This window comes from Myodes glareolus, chromosome 1 (assembly GCF_982192425.1).
Source record: "Myodes glareolus chromosome 1, mMyoGla1.1, whole genome shotgun sequence".
NCBI classification, from domain to species: domain Eukaryota; kingdom Metazoa; phylum Chordata; class Mammalia; order Rodentia; family Cricetidae; genus Myodes; species Myodes glareolus.
The window spans coordinates 120,221,196-120,242,303 of NC_142026.1; the positions used below are offsets into that span (position 1 = coordinate 120,221,196).

General features: G+C 40.3%; 1 protein-coding gene across 5 annotated transcripts in view; it reads right to left on the minus strand.

The window, feature by feature from the left end:
- Window positions 1-21,108, minus strand: part of Hivep2 (HIVEP zinc finger 2) — a 185,906-nt gene that overhangs the window by 22,564 nt on the left and 142,234 nt on the right. The window lies entirely within an intron of this gene.

The window sequence follows — 21,108 nt, forward strand, 5'->3', positions numbered from 1 at the left end:
TCCCATTTGCAATAGTTTTCAACCACAGCAAAACAGAATATATTTAACCAAAGAGTTGAAAGATCTCAACCATAGAAATTATTGAACATAGATGAAAGAGTCAGAAGAGAATACATTAAAAACTTGGAAAGATAATCTAGCTTCATGGATAGTAATAATCAATATAGTTACATAACCATACTACCCAAAATAATCTATAGATTTAATGTAATGCTCATCAAAATACCACACACATTCTTCACAGACCTAGAAAAATAAAATTCTAGAATTCACATGGAGACATACATGTGAGGTATTATTCTGCCTTACAAAGAATGAAAATTTTGGGGCCATCACAACAGCTCAGTTGGAAAGTGCTTGCCACCCAAGAATGGATGAGCCCCCCAGAGTGTTGAGGAGACAGAGACAGAAACATGATTAGCCAATCAGCATTGCCAACTCAGCAAGCTCCAGACTCAGTGAGAGACCCATGCCCCAAAATAAAATAAAAGAAGGTGGGAGTGATGGGTGAAGACACGTGTTGTTGCCCCTACCTAATCTTCACGTGCACACATGTACAGGTGCACCCAAACACACATGTGTATATTAACACACCAACATGAACAAAAGGCGAAATCTCATTGTTCGCAATAACTCTCATGTAACTGAGGATCATCGCAGGATGTGAACTAGCACAGAGATGGAAAACAATGGACCATATAATAGCATCCCTATGTGGAATCTAAACCGCTCTCAAGGAAGAAGAGTTGGGAGTAGAGTGGAAGCATCCCAGCCATTTGGAACGGGAGAGGGAGATGGGGATCGCTGGGTATTAAGGGAAGCTAGGGGCAAAAAGTTTTAATGTGCTATATGATATAATTAGGAGAATACAGATCACAACATGCCACATAATTCAAACTTGAAAAAATGATCTTGAACTGAAGTTAAACATTACAGTATTGCATGACAACCCTGTAATTAGGTGAATTTTGTTTTATATAAAAACTTAAACTTAATTAAAGTTTTAAATAGTAACTTTCTATTTCTCAAGACTGATATATATAGCAAAGCTTGACCCACTGCTAATTGATGATTGACCCACTGATAATTCCTTAGATATCAAAAATTGAAAATTGGGCTGGGTGGCGGTGGCACAGGCAGGCAGGTGATGGTGGCACCTGCCTTTAATCCCAGCACTTGGGAGACAGGGGCAGGTAGATCTCTCTGAGTTTGAGGCCAGTCTGGTCTACAGAGCTAGTTCTAGGACAGGCTCCAAAGCTACAGAGAAACACTGTCTCAAAAACAAACAAACAAAAACAAAAAAATTGAAAATTGAGGTTTTAAATTTTTGAATAATTGAATAAATTTGAATATTTAAGATTTTAGTATTGAAATGAGCTGCTTACTTTCATAACATTTAAATTACAGAAGTGTTAAAAAGTCCCTCAGAGAAGGGTGAGGAGGAAGGACCACTTGGTAATTGTGAAGACTTTAAGTAAATCCTGGACTCCCAAAAAGGAATCCTGAATGTAGTACCCAGAGGATCCTGAGGCTTTGGAGCTAAGTCCCACCAGTCAGGATAAAAGCGGAGATGTCTCCATGATAGTCTATTTGGTAGTCCTTATTGAAACAAAACAGCTAAGCTAATGGCTGAATTTTTCACTAAAGATTACCTGTAAGGAAGTGCTTGGGCACAAAGAATTGTGTGCCCAAAGAAGGACTCTGAAAGCAAGGCTCACAGAATAAACAGGACCACAAGAAAATTACAAATGTACTGACCAAAACTTGCTCAAGAGACAGAAACTGAGTGAAGAAAAACTTACTGCATATGAGTAAGCATATTATAATCTCATTTTCATAAAAAGAGATTGAAAGTGGGTGGTGGTGATGCATATCTTTAATCCCAGCACTAGAGAGGCAGTGGCAGGTGGATCTCTGAGTCCAAGGTCAGCCTGGTCTGCAGAGTGAGTTACAGGACAGTCAGGGATACATAGAGAAATTCTGTCTTGAAAAAGCAAACAATAGAAAAAGAAAAAGGGAAATAAAAAGAGGTGGAAGATGAACAATTTCATAAAGATGCTACTGTGTGTGTGTGTGTGTGTGTGTGTGTGCGCGCGTGCGTGTGCATGTGTGTACATGTGGAGGTCAGAGAACAGCCCCATCTGTAGGTGTTGCCCACTTGTTTGTTCTTTTGAGATAGGAGTCTCATTTGCCAAGTGCTCTCTGGGCTGGCTGGCCAAAAAGACCATGGATTGGATTGTCTCTGCTTCGATAGCATGTGCCCCCATGTTTGCCCTTTCTATGTGGTTCTGAGGATTAAACTCAAGTTCCCATGGTTGTGCAGCAAGGTCTTTTCCAAATGACCTGTCTCTCCAGTCCTCCAGCAACTTTTAGTAGTAGTGAAGTTGTAGAGATGGAGCCAATCACTTAGAGCCAGACATTTTAACAGGAAGCTCCTTCCCTTAGTAGCAATGTGGCATAATAAATAGATCTTCAAATCACCTGTAAAAAAACTAAGCCACATACATACTAATGTTGATTTGTTGGAAAGTTTTACATTGAATTGAGGTTTGTCTCCTCACAGTGATCTTCCTAATTTCAAAGGAAACTGATGGCCTCAAAGTATATCAGCGAGAATTTATGTCAATCAATCCCAGGCAGGAGACTAACAAAAATGCATGGCATTGCCCTTAAACTGGGGAAATTCTGTGCATAATTCAATATTTAAGATCCGTGTAATATAGCCTATCTGAAACTCTGAGAGGCAAGTATGGCCCTCTAAAATGGAAGTGGAATTTGCCTGTGATTCATGAAGTATGCACATCCGCAATTGGGATTCAGAGCTTGAAACAATTGCCAATTTACTTCCTAGGTTTAATATCCTATATTTATATTGATCCATGACTGCAGCCCTAATGCTCATACTGCTTGAATATTCCTTGACAAATTCTGAAATTCAAAACACTCCAAAATATGAAACTTTCTGAACATCAACATGATGCCAAGAGGTAACAATTTTCATTCCTGGCTTCATGTGATAAGTTGTGCTCAAAGGGAGATACACTAAAAATATTACATAAAATTATCTTCAGGCCACATGCATAATTCATATGTGAAATATAAATTAATTTACACTTGAATTCCCAGAACATATTTCTCTCCATATGTGTGTAAAAGTGTGTGTGTATGTGTGTGTGTGTGTGTGTGTGTGTGTGTGTGTATTCAAATACTACAGATCTTTAAAAGAAGCTAGCACTTGGTACTGGTCCTGAGCACTTCAGGTGAGGACAATTCAGCCTGTGGTGACAACAGCAGCTGTCACTCACTATGTATTTGTTCACCAGCACAGTTAAAAGCTCAATAGATCTCGTATGTTATCTCACTTAGTGTGTATGACACTTCTGGACTATAGAATCATTATGTCTGCTCCCCAGAGGAGGAAGACATTGGACGCCCGGAAATGGGAGCTGGAATCCAACCCAAGCTTGGCTGACCTCTGAGCACCACGTAGCTCACATGCTCTCTCATAAATCTCATCCCAACTTCAAATACTGCATCTTCCATGTTTTTCAAGTGTTTTCACGTAGCTCCAAAGTTTCAATTATTGTTCATATTTGAGACCCTGAAGTTTTGAAGGTTCCAGAAGACAGTATCTGACCTTGCAGGTTGGAGATAAAGAAAGTAGCCACAAATGTGACTTCTTAGGGGAAATGTCCATAATTTAGATAGTGATCTATGTGTAACTTAGGCAGCACCTTCTGAGAACACTGGAAACCTTTAAGACAAACTGCTCTCCTTTGTTCTCTGAAGATCATTTCTTTAAGGGAAAACATCCACCTCAGAGGTGAAAATCAGCATTCGCCAGTTCCCATTCTTTGCATGACATACAATATGTAATTGTGTAATATGTTTGTTATAACAGAAATTTCAAGTGAAGTAAGGGAAGATTTTTTATGAAAAGAAAGCCTGTTACAAACTCATGTTTTCATTTGACAGTGAGGGCTTATCTCTCTAAAGGAGACAGCTGCCATTCCATTTTACAGCAAAACAGTTAAAACTATTACACCAGTGAATAGATACATCCTTTCCGAGAACAAAACACCCAACGAAAACTGTTAAAAACTGCACCTCTTCTGAAAATAAGCTTCAAAATGCAGAGGGAAAGTGCCACACACAGCTCACAAACAGACTTTCAGGATAAGATCCTTATGATCTTGCTATTTAATCCAGAAACACCATTGTCCAGAACTTCCTTCCTACTTCAGGACATTCAGGAAGATGGAGCATCCCAACACAAGGATGCTCTGATTCATGTTCTTCTAAAGGCAAAATCCATCTTCTTGTTTCAGTGAAATGCTTGAGAACTTTACTAAGGAGGGGACTCAGGAGATAACGCGGAAGAAAGAGTGTTTGTTTGGCAAGCGTGAGACCCTGAGTTCAATCCATTTAAAAAGCAAGGCAATGCATACTTTACAAGCACACACACATACACACTTTACACGCACGCACACACACGCACACGGGGTGGGAGATGGAGGGAGGAAGGGAAAGGAAGAGGGGGGGAAAAATCCTGTTCCCTATGAGCCCTTCACACACGATTTTAAACAACTGACATTGTTCTTCGGAGCACTGTTTTGAGGTAGCCTTCAATTCACTGCTATTCATAAATCCCTGGAACTTTCTGAAACTGAAAGGTGGAGGAGAGCAAAAAGTACTGGTCCCTCGGGGAATCCCAGGATCACACTGATGAATATTACAGACAAGGAGGAGTTTATGACCTGCTTGTCTTGAGCTTCTTTTTCTCGGGTATGAGAATAAATGCGGAAATGATGCGCATGCCTGGCCACTAACTGTATGTGGTGGAGCTTTTCCTTTACATTCAGGTAGGCTCTGGGTTTACTCAAAAGTTTCTGTGCTGTTTTCCCTCCCTGAAGCCAAGGAAAGGAATTCACTCTAAAATACCACAAGGCTTTCCAAGTTCAATCCAGCATTTGATAAAGGCATGTCTTCTTATGTTATTCTTAACTGATATTTTCACTGAGAGGATTAATTTTCCAAAATAAGTAAATTTTTTATTTTGTATTCTATTACTAAAATGTATGATTATGTTAATAAATGGGGAAGCATTTTATTATATGAGACTATATCAGGAAGGAAAATATAAGAGAGAAAATGCACATCAAATGGATCACTGAGTCCAAGGAAATATTTTTTGGACCGAATATTATTTCAAAGTACCAAATTATCATGTATATTTTAAGATTTTAGTTTAACTTTTTGATATAGATCTGTTTAAAGCCATGAAACTCTATAACAACTTCAACAGTTACAGCTAGATTATTTCTTTATGATCATATACATCCATTTTTCATAATTTCAAAAAGCATGTTGAATGTAAATACCAGTTTTCCCCAATCGATTAATATACTAACAATTCAATAGCAGAGCAATTCTTACATGAAAAGAAAACAGCTAGCTATCAGTTTGTTCACTGGGATTTCTTTTTATGGCAACCAAACCCACACAAAGTCATTTTTGGCACCCACCGCCAACAAAGGCCTCGCTATTCTAAGCACAGTCTCACATTCACATTTAAAATTTCCCCCCAGTGTTTTCAGTGCACTGAGGATAAAATTTAGAGCATATGGGTTTAGGGGTTCCTGTGGATGGTGGAACAGCCAAAAGGTGTCTCTCTGTCAAGGGAGACATGCTCCATCCTGCCAGACAGTAGCACTTTTCAGAAGATGGTGACATTCGAAAGGTATCTGTCTGTCTTTGCACGGCTGTGTCAGGGTGTGTGGGAAGGAACGGGAGCACAGTAAGACAGGCTGGTTGGGTCTGCTCAGGATTGGAGGCCTACCCTACCAGGCCGGGAAACATTATCTCAGAAAAAAGTTAATCTCGGGAAATTAATCCTTACTTTAGCGGCAGCCAACGCTAAGTAACCATCACTAGATAATCACATCCTGTGTAGTGGAATGACAGAGGGGCAGCAAGCTCGTCCTCTTTCCCGACAGTATTTTACCTAAGAGATGTTGCTTAAAATCAAGATGGCATCTTAGGTACTGTTTGCTGTTCCTGTTGTTCTGGAGACCTGGGTCGCACCATATACTCATAAACAAGTATATGGGCTTTCCTGTTGCTACGGATCATTAATTAAATATTTTAAGAAATACATGAACTGGCAGAGGCAGGTAAATCTTTGTGAGTTAGAGGACAGTCTGGTCTATAGAGTGAGTTCCAGGACAGGCTCCAATGCTATACAGAGAAATACTGTCTCAGAAAACAAAATAGAAATAAAGGAAGGGAGGGATGGAAAGAGAGAGGGGGGAAGAGGGGGAGAGGGAGAGGGAGGGGGGAAACCACATGGGCTCAGGCATAGTGTCCTTCACCTGAAATTCCAGCTCTCAGGAGGAGGAGGCAGGAGGGTCAGCAGTTCAAGGTTAAACTTTGCTACTTAGGGCAGCCTGGGCTACAAGAGAGGAGACAACACACACATACATTGGCTCACTACTACTTAAATGTAGGTGTCCCGCTATCTCTACCACCTGCTGAACCACTGCTAGTGAGCAGCAAGATCAGAAAGAGCCAAATGATAGAGAACCTCTCAAAAACAGCATGGCCAGTGCCAAAGTCCAAATGAACATAGTTTCCCATGAGTTGATTTCAAGAAGGTACTTTCTTGAAAGCTAAATTATGCAAAAACACTGCCTTTAGTAGAAAAAAAAGTCTCAATAACATCTTTAGTCATTCTTAAGGGGGACCAGTGACCAATAGGAAGAGGGTGCTGAGTATCTTGCAAGACCCCAAAGAACTAGGAGAACACTGGGAAAATTACACCACTGCGATGTCACTTGGATGTGCTTTGACATGCTCACAGTCTAAACTGGCACGAAAGAATGTCCGAGAAAACGGAATCACATTTTCCAAGTGGGCTTCAGGGTGGACATCATGGAAGATGTCATCAAGACACTGGGGATTTATTTTGACTCTAGCATGGCACCTTTAACATACTATCACAAAATGTTTGCAACTTCGTACTTGCGATTTCACATTTCTGGTGGCCTGTGCTCCTATCATATTGTGAAAGTTGTTCCTATAAGGATTACTAGAACTGCTCATGGAAATAAACTCGGCCAGAAACAGTACTCTCGAATGAGACTCTCCCAGTTAAGAAGGTTATGACTGAAATGTTTCTATCGTGAAAATCAGAAGGAACAAAAGCAGAACAACATATTTCTATCTAAATGGAATATACCCATCAGGCCAAGGAAGGCGGTATGGGCTTTCACTGCAGGCCCAAACTGCTCTTCAAGTTCCATGTAAAATCCAGAGGCGAGAATAATAAATTTTAGCTATTAACCTGCTATCCTCATATCAATAAACCACAACACAATCATCTTTGCTTCCCAACTCTCTCCACCGAAGCTCATGCTTCAGGAATCTGAAGGGTGAACAAGAACATTGACGATGTTGGCGCTCACAGTTAAATTAACAGGCATGCTTATTCTTCACCCACAGGAACTGCCTGCCCTCAAGAAATAAAATTTGAGATTATATCTCTCTTTAAAAAACACAACATTTTAATTTTAAAATATTCTTCTGTTTTAACACAACATGTATCTTTGGATGAATACTGGTATTAAGGGGGAAATACTCATTTCAGAGCAGAAGCAATTTAAAAAATACAATTCTGTAGTTAAAACTTAATGTACTGGGGCTAGGCAGATAGCTCATAGTTCAGGTGACAATGTGCTTGCCTGGCACGCATGAGGACAAGGGTTCCATCCCTAGAACTCAAGGGGCCCACACTTGTAATCCCAGTGCTGGAGAGGCAGGGATGGATAGGTGGATCCTGGCTCACTAGCTAGCCAGCCTATTAAGCTTGGTGAATTCCAAATCAGGGAGGGTCTGTCTCAAAACCTAAGGTAGATAGTGCCAAGGAAGGACACCCAAAGCATGTCCTCACATACATGCATGCACAAGCATGCCTGCGCATCTGCACACATATGAGCAATACACACACAAAATCAAATCAAACCAAAATAGAGAGCCCGGGATGTGGAAGGTATGGCACAGGAGACCAGGCTGCCATTCCACTTGCCAGCTTCAGAGGGTCATCAGCTAAACTTCATATTCACAGATAACCTCATAAAAATTCCTTTTTAAAAACCGGCTGTATTCTGTGCTAGAATTAATTACTGAACTAGGAATCTAACCCCAAGAAAAAAAATCTAGAACCTTCCTAGAGGCTAGTATGTAGTGAAGAAAAGGACTCCATTGTACTTTGAATTAATGTTTATCCAAATCTAATCTAAAGAAATTCAAAGAAGATCAAACTACTTAAGCTGAATACATGGATTAATCATCTGAGATGGTTTGATTCTACACATAGGAGGCCAGCAAAACAAACAAACAAACAAAAATACTACTATACATCTTGGTGTGGTGTTGCAGGTCAGCCATCCCAGGAGTCAGGAAGCTGGGGCATGGGGATTTCTAAATTCAAAGAATCTGGGCTACACAGCAAAACACTGTCTTAAAAGAAAATGACTATCATACCCACAGATGGACACTGCATATTTGCTAGTTAAGATAATAAGAACAACACTGTCTTCATTGCTGCCAAGATATTTCCAAAACTTTTGCAAATAGAACTAAAGAATCACAAACCAACTGCGAAAATGTGCCTTGTCCCTGGACTACTTCTTTACAAGTATTTAAAGGGTTTACACTCCCTCCTCCCTGACCCATCATCACCTTACTGCACCCCTGAAGCAGGACTTTAGGACACCCTGTGCACTTTGAGATATGAATCATTACAAGCAAGCAGGCCCACTTGGTTCCTCCAAAGACAAAAAAAAAAAAAAAGGTGCAAAAAATAGCTTCTGCGAGTGAAGCAGAAGCCACGTCAGCAAGCAGATGAACGTGGGTGGCCAGATAAGACTCTAGTGCAGCAAACAGTGAATTATTAAGCCAGTGCTAGATTTATTTTCTGTTTTAAACTTGGTTCTTCTTGCCTCAAATCGACCACTGCGAGCACTCAAAATGACACCTGTCAAGCGCCACTCTTTGCTAAATGGGAAATTTCATCGAAGACAAAGAACATGACTGGTAACCATCAGAAGAATGGTGACGCTGTCAAAACAACAACAACCACAACAACAACTCCCCCAAAGACACCGTATTCTATATTGTGGTCACATATATAGTTCAGCACATCAATGATCATCTCTTTAAAACTAAAATTAATTCAAAAGAAGCACTGTCACCCAATCTCAGAAAGAAAAAAACCTGTTCGCGCTCATATGTGGAATCTAGCCAATAACATTTATGTGAACATACATACATGTGGGTACAGTATCACATGAAGGAAAGAGAACATGAAAGGCCTAATCTAGGGAGATGAGGAAGGAACTGAATGCAGATAATGAACACAAATTATAAAAGAGGATATAAAACTAAGTGTTTTTCTAGTTCTAATTCTGTCATGGATTTTTTTTTGGGGGGGGTTAGGTGGTGAATAAGCACATAAAATATATTCGAGACTAAAAAGTGTAAAATTTAATGAGAGGCTCCTCCGAAAGCCTATTCTAGCTGCAAAATGTCATGGAGTTACATAGACGTTGGGCCTGGTTAATTACGTTGTGTGATGCTTTTTATTTACTTACACCCTTTTCTACTAAGAAAATTTATTTTTTAAAGAAAGAGGAGAATAATGTCCCTTGGTAATAGGAGCTTAAGCTAAAAAAAAAAAAAAAAACAAAAAAAAAACATGGCACCCTCAGAGCAAAAAGGACAAACATTGAACTGTTATGCATTCAAAGCAAAATTCATCCAAGACATAAATGGGCCAAGATTCTATAGATCCAGCTATTCTTAGGCAACAAGTTTTTGCAGTTTTCACCGAATACCTGAGACTGGCCATCTACTCGTCACCACAGTGAGGGGTAAGAAAGGTACAGAGAACTCAGTTCGGAGTAGATCAGGACAAATTCCGACTCGCTATTCCTGCCAGCCACCTCCACAGACCAAGCAGACTCTGTGACATTTTTCTGCCAAGCTGGGACTGGGGAAACGCTCTCGGTTCTGCCTGCACAGTGGCTCCTGGAAGTGGGGCAGACTCCTCTTATATCATGCTCTTATTTCTGAAGTTCCAGATTACAGATTCTATTTCACCCAGGTGGAGGAGTTCACACGGAGAAGAGGAAAATGGGCTCAACAGATTTACAACTATGTGACCTAACCTCATGTACTCCATGTTTGGTTTCTCTCTTGAAAACCAGCAAACGGTCACTGCTAAGCTCGTCTTTGACCTTCTAGCACCTTCCAGGCTTTACTGTGATTTTAAGCAGAGATTCAAATGATATTAACATGAATGGCATAGAACTGATTGAAGTGATTTTGCCCAGACAGGCAATCAGTTATGGTCCTGCAAGCTAGGCAATTATTTTCACTATTAAAATGAAGACATGGTGAAACTGTCTAGGAAAATTAATTTTCCCATTAATTTTAAGTGAGTTTTTAAAGTCTGGGTCCTCCATCAAAATAAAAAAAAAATATTCCACCAAACTGCTGGTTTACAATGTTTACATTCCATAGAACCCAACAGTTTATGGGTGTATTGTTAAGCATTATAATGAAAGAGGGAAATTGGTGGTTTAAAAAAATTTTAGGTTATTAGATTCATATGTAATTACCAGATGAAAACAATCATATTTAATAAATATTGAGTTTGTCCAAAGGAGTACCAATAAATCTTGTTTAGAAATCTCTGGGTCACAGAAACCTAGTGAACTACCCAGGGCTAGTGATGTCATACATCTTGGAGGAGAGCCTACAACCACCACTTTACTGCACTGGCATAACCTTTAACTACATTCTAGATACTTGTCGTTATACCCACAGAGAAGTGTGGTCCTCATTCCCGACCAGGAAACTTCTCAGTGAAATAGATGGAGACCATTGCAGGAAACCTCAGCCAATCAAAATGCAGACTCGTGGAGCCTAAACCTAACAGATACATCTAGAAAACAACATCCACATGATGTTCAGGGAACATCATGGAAGACGGGCAGAAACATCGTAAGAGCCAGAGGACCAGGGAATTTGCTGGGAGATTGTGTCATCTAGTAATGCCAGAAACTACACCCATGAAGCCTTGCCAGCATGGCGGCTTAAGCATGACCTGAATAAGGGACAAGACATGGGGGAAAACCCATGAGGCCTGACCCTTACATAAGGAACTTCAGGCAATGAAGGAATGCCAAGTGCAGAAGAACTAGTCTTCCCCAGGGAAGAGAACACCAATCGATTATCCAGTATCAAATGGTGACCCCTGAAAACTCGCCTATGAGTGACAACATACAGATGAGCAGGTTATTCTTAGGAATGTATATGCCTACACATATACATTTATGCATGGAAGAAAAAATTAAATGAAATAGGAGGCCATGAATTTGAAAGAGCAAGGAGTGCTAATTGTGAGGGTTTCGGGGGGGGCAAATAGTGTGATTACATTATAATCTCAAAAATAAAAGAATGAGGAGAAAAATCTCAGGTTCATTTAAAATGGCTTCCTTAGCAAGACGTGAGTATAGTTTCAGTTAACCATGTACAGGATGATCACACTGTCATGAGTGGATGGTTTCCTCCTTCCCTCTCTCCCTTCCTCCCTCCCTCCCTTCCTCCCTTCTCCCTCCATCTCTATTTTTAATTACTCTTGAATGTATTTTTCGATCACTCATCTCGAATGTATAATAAAAACTTAGAAAGCCCATGTATCACTATTTTCACCTGAGTGCTTTCCTGGCCTTTCTGGTCATAAAAGAAAACATCCGAGGATTCACAAAGATAGCGAGAGAAAGAATTTCCTCATAGACAGGTCGAAGATAGAGAAATAATGAGTATTCTTCCCAACCTCCACTCTTCCCAGGTTATTCTAAAAGAAAATTTAATGTGACTTCAATGAATTTTGTTGGAGGCTAATATTTCACTGACGAGCCTCTCAGGCACACAGAAGGACCTCCATTGATCTGCATTTTTCCCCTCAGTCTAAAAATATGCTAAGTCATAGTTTTAGGGAAAGACTAGGAAACACCCGTTACCCTTTAGATAAGACCTCTCCAAAATAAAATCAGTCATCATTTACATAAATCCTATGCCAATGGGACAGTTAGAACATGACTGAGACAGGACCCCTGTGTCTCTCAGTGACAGGGACAGGTTGAGCATGGCCTGTCTAACAGAAGGAAGGCTGCTCCTTCTCAGCTACAGAATGGAACCGTACTTGAGTTGCGCTAAGTAGAAGATTCAGAAGTGCTGGTGAAGGATGATTGAAGGGCACTAAGGGCGCTGCTCAAGAAACATTCCACCAGTCTCACAGGCTCCGCTTAGACACATCTTCCTCCTCATGAATAAAAAAGACTCTTGTGGCTCACTGCTCAACTCTGCAGTGTGAGGAGTGCTAATTTCAGTGTCAAGTGGCTGTGAGTTGCTTGTTCTGGAGACGCGCACACACACACACACACACACACACGCAAATACACTGACACACCAACACACACATCGGCACACACATATACACTATACACACATAAATACATGTACACACACCATACACACACACACATGAACTCATATCCCATATGTATATCACACACAAACACACCATATATACATACACATACAAACACATGCACGCAGAAGCACACGCATGAACTAATACACCATAATACATGTATCACAATACACACCACACACACAAGTACCACAAATGCATATAAACTCATGCATACACATAAACACACACATGTGGACATACACACAAACTCCCATACAATACACACATACTACACACACAGAAAAAAAAAACAAACACCCGCACATGAGCATACCTGCACACAATGTTGAATAAGGTACATTAGAAGAGGGACTCTTACAGAGTAATCACAAAAGAAGGTTTAACAAGTGAACCCCAAATACCTACTCTGCCATTTTGCGTAGGGTCCTGGTTCTAGAAAAGATCATGTTCATGTGTATGGAAGTGCCACACTGGATTCCACACAAATGTACAATTATTATTTGGCAATCAAATAAACTTGGGGGTTGGCAATGCCATTCAGTGGCAGAATGCGCAGGAGCCTAGTTTTTTTTTTAATCCAACACAGGAAGGAAGAGATGGATGGATGGAGGGAGGGAGGTCAATTGATTAGAAATAATCCATGTATTACTGCTATTCTGGAATAGAGGAAAACTGGGTATTAAAGCACTGTGAATTACAAGTGTTTTTCTTTTTTGTTTTTTTTTTGAAGGCAAAAATGTGCATTATAACTGCCATCAATGACTCTTTCCCTGATGTTTCTGATGATCTTCTCACATTTTCAGGCATTTATTGTTTTGCTATGATAAGCTACCAGGCTTATGAGCATTTAACCATGACTACCAGTCTACAGGACATAGCTGGATGTCTGTTTGACACTGCTGTCCCCAGGCATCAGCCTGCAAGCTGCTGTGCTCGTCTGATGTTGGCTTCACCACCTCTTCCCGTAAGTCCATCAGCTCACACAATCTCTACTAAGATCAGAGCTACAGCTAAGGTTCGAAAACATATTTGACATCAAGTAAGTCAGATGGCCAAGTTCCTTTGTTTTAGGGACAATTACACTCCTGCTATCATGTAGTTTTTATATTTATCCAAAAGTATGTATAGTGTGAATTTCCAAATCATTAAATTTATCACCCAACTAGGAGGTGAAAAGGAGGAGAGACAGGAGTCTGTCTTGCTTTGAGAGTCAAGATACACTGTGATGTTCTTGGTCGGGGCCAGTTCTTCAACCTCTAAGTCAGATCTTTTCTTCTTTCTAAATATGCAAACTCTTTATTGTTCGAACATTAATAATCTGGCCTTGTCACATAAACCAACTGGGTACAAAAATGGATCCTAGATAGTAAATGACCTTCACCTTCAAAGGAGAGATGTCGATAATCCGTAACTTCAATTCTAAAACTATTAGACATGGAAGACGGCACAAGAAAAAAAAAATCAATGGCCTTTGAATTGCTTTCCAGTTTTATTAAAAAATATTTGATGAAAAATTTAATTTTCCCTAAAGGAGTAAAAGTTAGAAAAATTAGATGTCCGCCTAATCAATTCCTACAAATAGTACATTATTTAGTATCCAAAGCAGAAGCAATGATTTAATTAACAGCCAGTTCTCTCCAAGAGCTATTTTATGTCAAGTCGTTGCTGCAACTTCTCTGCCCCAGTCCCATCCCTCTGCTTTCCTTCCTTTTTTGTTTTCCATCTCTCCATTCCACTGTTTTTTTTTTTTCCCACTTTGTAACTGGCTCTCTCTCTTTAAGTTCCCACATGTAACTCAGTCCACAGACCCGGTGGCTTTGTCTTGCGATTTCTTTTCCCCCTGGCTTCCTGTTTCTTTGATAATAAAGAAAATAACAACAACAAAACACTTTCAAAGTAAAAGTTTTAATCCAGGAGATCCCTTTCATGCAGTCACCATAGGTGAGCCTCATGGTTCATTCCACCCAACTTTACTACAGTGGCTATGAATATGATATAACCCCGCTGTGGTAGGCTCCCTGGCTGAATGGTGGAGGTTAGACTATCTTGGCGAAATGGCAGAGCTAGGCAGATGGTGTTTAGCTTAATTAAATGTCATGTTATCTGACTATGGTTGCATATGCCTCTAATCTAAGTGCTCAAGAGGCTGAGACAGGAGAATTGGGAGTTGAGGGTTGACCCAGGCTCTACAGTGAAACCCTGTCTCAAATACAAATTACCGTTTCTCATTTTGTAGTACATTCAGTAGAGTTTGTTTGTTTGCTGCACATGCAACTCTCTCTATCCTGCCCCTTAGTGTTGTAGGAGGTAAGCAACTACTTCATTCCAAGTCACCTCAGCATTAACTGTTGAGCTATGTATGCGGAGGAATGGGGATGAGATGAGAGGTTTATTTGGTGACTTTACGTCAGTGAGGACTATGACTTCAAGTTATAACTTCAGGGCCTTGTTTTCATGAATTTATCTGATGTTTGCTATTTGGTTACTGGGGTGTGTGTGTGTGTGTGTGTGTGTGTGTGTGTCACACCAAATACGAATCAAGACTAACATACAGGTGTCGAATCTGTCCTGCCTCCAAAAAGTTTACCGTGCAGGGTGGGGAGGCAGGGCACAAAGAAAAAGTAAAAGCAGTAGAGACTTAAGACAGGTTAAGGGAAACACAGAGATACTTAGGGGATGCCACATGTAAGAACATGGTAAGCACAGAAGGAAGGCTTGGCCAGGACAGGTGACCACAGCACAGGGCAGTCGGCAAGAACAAGGGATGCTGGCTAGCCAGCTCAAGAGTTTCTGGAGGCGATCTCGTCTCTGACTCTGCCTCCTGAAGGTAAGAAGAGATCACAAACTCCTGCACTACCACATCTGGCTTTTATGCGGATTCTGGAGGCAGGTCATTAGGGGTAAACAGCAAGTGACTTTTATCACTGAGCCATCTTCCAGTACCTCATTTGGCTTTTTCATGAGGCTTCCGGGGACTGAGCGCAGGTCGGCAAGCACTGTACTGGTGGAGATGTCTCCTCAGGTCCCAGGAAACTCTTACACAGTCATTTTCAAGGTTTTGTTGTTGTTGCTGTTGTTGTTTGCTTGTTTTTGTTTCAGAAGATACGTCAATTTTATCTGTGCTTGTAAATCTAACAATCTGCTAATGTATCCAAATTTTATCATTTATATTTCAATAAAAGTCTCTAGATGATGAACCCAAAGCCATTATCTATATCAGATTTTGGCATTTAAAAATTACACATATATTTTTTATTTCTTTAAGGATGGGGTAATTTCCTTTATATTTTAAGTGAGAAAACTGAGCTAGCTATCCTGATTTCAGAAATGTTAGTAGGTTTTATAAACATAAGCCATTCTTTATTATTTGAAACAAAGACTCTTGGCTTTATTAAATTAACTGTGTACTGTATGCTCAACCAGTTCTGAAGCAAACTGAGAATCACAAAGAAATTTGTGAAACTGGGGACATGACTCAGTGGGTATGAGTGCTGGCTCTGGAAACAGGATGGTGTGAGTTTGAGGACCAAGTGAAAACCCAGGCATGGCTACAGATGCCTGTAACTCCAGAGCTGGGAGGCGGAGACGGGCAGCCCCAGAGAGCTTTCTGGAAGTCAGTCTAGACTAAATGTCATGCTTCTGCTTCACTGCGAGATCCTGGCTAAAGAAAATAAGGCACAGAGTAACCCAGAAAGTTACTTAGTGTGCTGCTGTGGCCTCTGCAGGGCACACACATATGCACACAGACCCACACAGCCATGTGAATATACCACAGAGCATAGAACAGTGGAGATCAGAGGAGGAAGTTGGTGCATATTTTTACATGAGTGAAGGAAGAGATGAACTAAGGGATGGGTACAAATTCGAGATGAGTAACCAGGACCTGGAGAAAGCCCTCTCTTGTTTAGTGCTCAAAAATGGACCTGCGAGACCCTGAGACATGTGCATGGAAGAGTAGGAATCTGCTCACGGATATTCACCCACTGAGCTACCTCACCTGTGCAAGAATTTTATTTTTACTTCAGAGTAGGTAGACACTCTATTTTCCAGTCTATCTGGTCTCTTTGGACTGGTAGAAAGCTAACATACAAACGTACGTCTTCCCTGAGGAAGCGTCTAGCTTTTTCGAGGCATACTTTTCATCACCAACGTCATTTCCACCACGAAATACTTGGTTTTTATTGTTTCAGCCACATAAAGTACACACACATCTCAATAATGGGAAATATTGCAAGAAACATCCTAGAAACAGTTAAGAACTGTTTCCAGAATTGAATCGATGTGTACCTTATAATCATGTTTGGGCAGCACAGCTTATGAAAACTAATTAGTTCCAGATCTATAAAAAAAAATAATGGAAACTCTCCAAGTAGTTTTCCCCTCCAGAATCCTTAACTATAGGATATTGATTCTAGAAAGGTTTACAAGTACAACAGGAAAGATACATGCAAGCAACACAGTTCAATAGAAACAAGTCTTATTTTTCCTTCTCTAAGAAACTGCATATGAATAACATAAAATAATATGGTCAAATTATATTATCTCCAAGACATGGTCAAGTTTCCAGCTACTGTCAAGTCTCAGCAGGAGGCATTGAAAATGTATTTGACATATTCTTGGACACAGATATCTTATGCTGGCAGATCCACACCCCAGCCTTCTGCAGTTTACCAGAGGGTTTGGATGAAGATTCTGTAGAGCATGCACAGAGTTAAAAATCAGATTTAGAAGCCAGTACTTTAACCAGATTTGAATCCATTTGATCAAGTCTCAAATCTGCCTAATCCATTACCGTGCAAACACTAATGATCCTAAGTGCTATTAAGTTTTTAAACAATGAGGAGTCTGAAAACAAAGCGTCATTTTGATTAATCAGTTGCATGTGATTTAAGGCAATCTTGCCTCTCAAGTAAATGTAAACACTAAAGGATGTGCGCTTTAAATTCCCACTTGGGGTTTAGTCAACAGTAATGATCAGTGCCCAACACCGGCTTACTGGTGTAATGTTGGTGTTTTTAACACTCACATAAATCATTAGTTATCCACCCTGAGAAGACCATAACAATATGGCAGACTACACTCATTTCAGCTAGGAGAACAGCCAATGTGTGCAGGCCCTCAAATACCATCAGTGCACTCAATTTCAATGGCTTCACGTTGACTGATACCATTTGGAATCTCTCTTGCATTTTTTCTCATTTATCACTGAAGGAAGAGGAAGTTACTAGGGACAATCTTAATAAAAATCCTTTGGGCCTGTGCAAGGTGCTTGTCTAACAGGAATAGAGCTTTGGGTTTGATACTCAACAGTGTAAAAAGATTAAATAGTCATAATCAACTTCATTAACTTTTTTTTTTCTCAAGACAGGGTTTCCCTGTGTAACTGCTCTGGCTGTCCTAGGACTTACTCTGTAGACCAGGGTGGCCTAGAACTCATAGAGCTCCGCCCGTCTCTGACTCCGGATTGCTGGACTAAAGACAACACCACTACCGCCGGGCTTTAAGATACTTTCTTCAAATAAAACATAAGCAGATAAAAGACAAAAAGAGAGAGGTAGATATTATGGTTCACGTCTAAAAATCCTAGTGCTTTGCAGGCTAAGAAAATAAGAAGGTCAGGAGGATCAGGCCTGAACTTACATGGTGAGTTCATCCTAATCTGGGCTATAGCGCAAAATCTTGTTTTAAGAAAAAAAAAAAGACACTACTAAACCCCATACATAACAAAAAAGCACACAAAGAGAACAGAAAATTACAGAATTAAGAATTGTATTGTCAGATTCCTAGGCACCTTGCTGTGCTTTTGCTGAGAGACTTAGACAAAGCTACCAGACTAATTTTATTGCAACATCTGCTCCTTGATTTTTAGTAAGGATATAAATTACTTGAATAAACAGATTATAATATTTCTCTTAGAACTGAGCAATACAATATGAAGAAAAACATATCAGAAATGCCTTCTTTATGCAAAATATATTACAGTCTCAACTCTAATACAAAAACACATGAGGTAACTGAGGCTCAGAACGGGCAAGCAGTGGTCAGCCCAATTTCTGGAAGACTACAGGATGAGGAACCTTCCAGGCTTTCTACTTCCCAGAGCAGGACTGCATCCATGGACACAGGCGCCCTGCCTCCTCTCGTGTGGACCGTGTGGTCCATGGACACAGGCGCCCTGCCTCCTCTCACGTGGACCGTGTGGTCCATGGACACAGGTGCCCTGCCTCCTCTCACGTGGACTGTGTGGTCCATGGACACAGGCGCCTTTTCTCCTCTGACATGAACCAACCTAGAGTGAAAAAACCCTTCTCTCTCTGAGCTTGAGTTTTTAATATACAAAACGGAGACAATAAAGTTTGTGACCTCACTTTCACACCGTGTTTGTAGCTATGTTGGCAAGTCAAAATTGAGATGACTTGATAAGGTCGCCTGCTGATTTAAGTGGAAAAGGAAATGAAATCGCTTTAAAAGCCAAGTAAATACTGCTGTTGCGGATGGTACTAACAAACATGGTAGTTCTGCTGCCAATGGGTAAAAAGAAAATGTAGAATAATTCAAAGGACTAACTACTAAGTTCTGCTTTGTTGAGGGCACCAAGAAAGTTCTGTAAACACAAAAACCAGTTGTACACCAGGGTAATGTGATTATTTTAGAGCTAATTAGGGCTATAAACCAGTGGTTCTCAACCTTCCTAATGCTGCGACCCTTTATTATAAATACAGTTCCTAATCTTGTAGTGCCCTCCCAACCATAAACTTATTTTTGTTGCTACTTCAGAACTGTAATTTTGCGACTGTTATGAATCATAATATAAATATCTGGTATGCAGGATATCTGATACTCGATCCCTGTGAAAGGCTTGCGACCCACAGGTTGAGAACCACTGTTGTAAACCTTCTAAATGCATCCATTTGCAGATTTACTTTCATCACATACTTGCATAGTTAGCGACAAAACCAATATTTTGGTTAGTTTTTCTTAAGGCATTAGCGAGTGAAACTTTATCTCAACAAGTAGCGGTAGCAAGCTGAATTAAAGTATAATTCAATTCTAAATTACTTCATAACCCCTACATATACCAAAGAAAATAGTAACTCATCAAAGGCAATGGATTTGAAATATTATCTTCAAGGATGATTTCATTAAGATTCTAAATTAGCAAGCATGCAACACCCAACCAACACCCACACTGTAAACAAAGGCACTTCAGAAACAACAGTTTCCCCCTTGTCTATAAAGTCTTCTGTGAGGCCAAAACCATGGCAACGTTACATCAGGGGAAGAATATCTGAAGGCATCCTGAAGTGGGCATCATCCTGAAGTGGGCTCTTAAGAGCAGAAGCTTTCAGTCAGGCAGTGGTGGCGCACGCCTTTAATCCCAGCATTCGGGAGGCAGAGGTAGGCGGATCTTTGTGAGTTCGAGGCCAGCCTGGTTCTAGCCTCGAACCAGAGCTAGTTCTAGGACAGGCACCAAAGCTACAGAGAAACCTTGTCTCAAAAAAACGTTTAAAAAAAAAAAGAACAGCAGCTTTCGAACATGAAGGGAGAATTTTATCCCACAAAGACTCAGAAATTCTCTCCCATTTGGATCTGTGGGTGAGACGCGGAAGTCACGAATCTCTGTCACTGCATCTGATGGCACATCTGCCAGGCAAGAAGAGAGAGCACGGAAGAGGAAACTCCTCCAAAGAAAGTAGACAGTGAGGGTTCTTGCCCTCAGCTAGGCAGGATCAGCAACCAACACCACCTTCTCTGCTGATTTGAGCCATCTGGGTCAGGAACTCCATGCTTGTCATCATGGGTACCAAACAATGCTCTACCTAGAACACCCTGCATCCATAGGATGGTGCTGTCCTCTTCCTAGATCTCATACGTAGCCACAAGGGAGGTGTGAGGAGTAAGTCACAGTTGTCTTCTTGGATGTGATTTTCTGCATAGCTCATTTTATCAAATGCAAACCAATTCTGCTTCTGACTGTTCTGGATCAAGAGCAACCCCATGAAGGCAGTGGATGTTAACAGTACAGCTAGGTCTCAATTCTCACACACTCTCTACCAACAATGAGACCCGGGTTAAATAAATGACTCCCCCAACATGTTTCCTCATCCTAAAATAGCTTCAAAGGTTGTATTGAGTATTAAATGAGATGCTGCATGCAAGTTATTTAGGACAACACCTTTCACTCATAAGATGTCATAAATTATTGTCATTCTTTTTGTTACACTGGCAAGTTAAACTTCTAGAATTAATACCTATAACGCAGGTACAAAACTTAAGCTACCTGAATCTAATAACGTACATCCATAGTTGAAATGAATTTTGCATGTATATAAGCCTATGTGAATGTGTTTATATAAAACATACAGATTTTTTCTGGTATCAATATAACTTCAATAATGAAAATATTTAGAATATATATTTAGTATGCTTTATTAACTTATCTAATGGACAATCACTATCATAAGAATTTCTGTTGGGGGACCTTTTGTTTTATGACAGGAATAAAGTCACTTCTCAACTTGCTGTCAGGCAGCCAATCTTGTCAT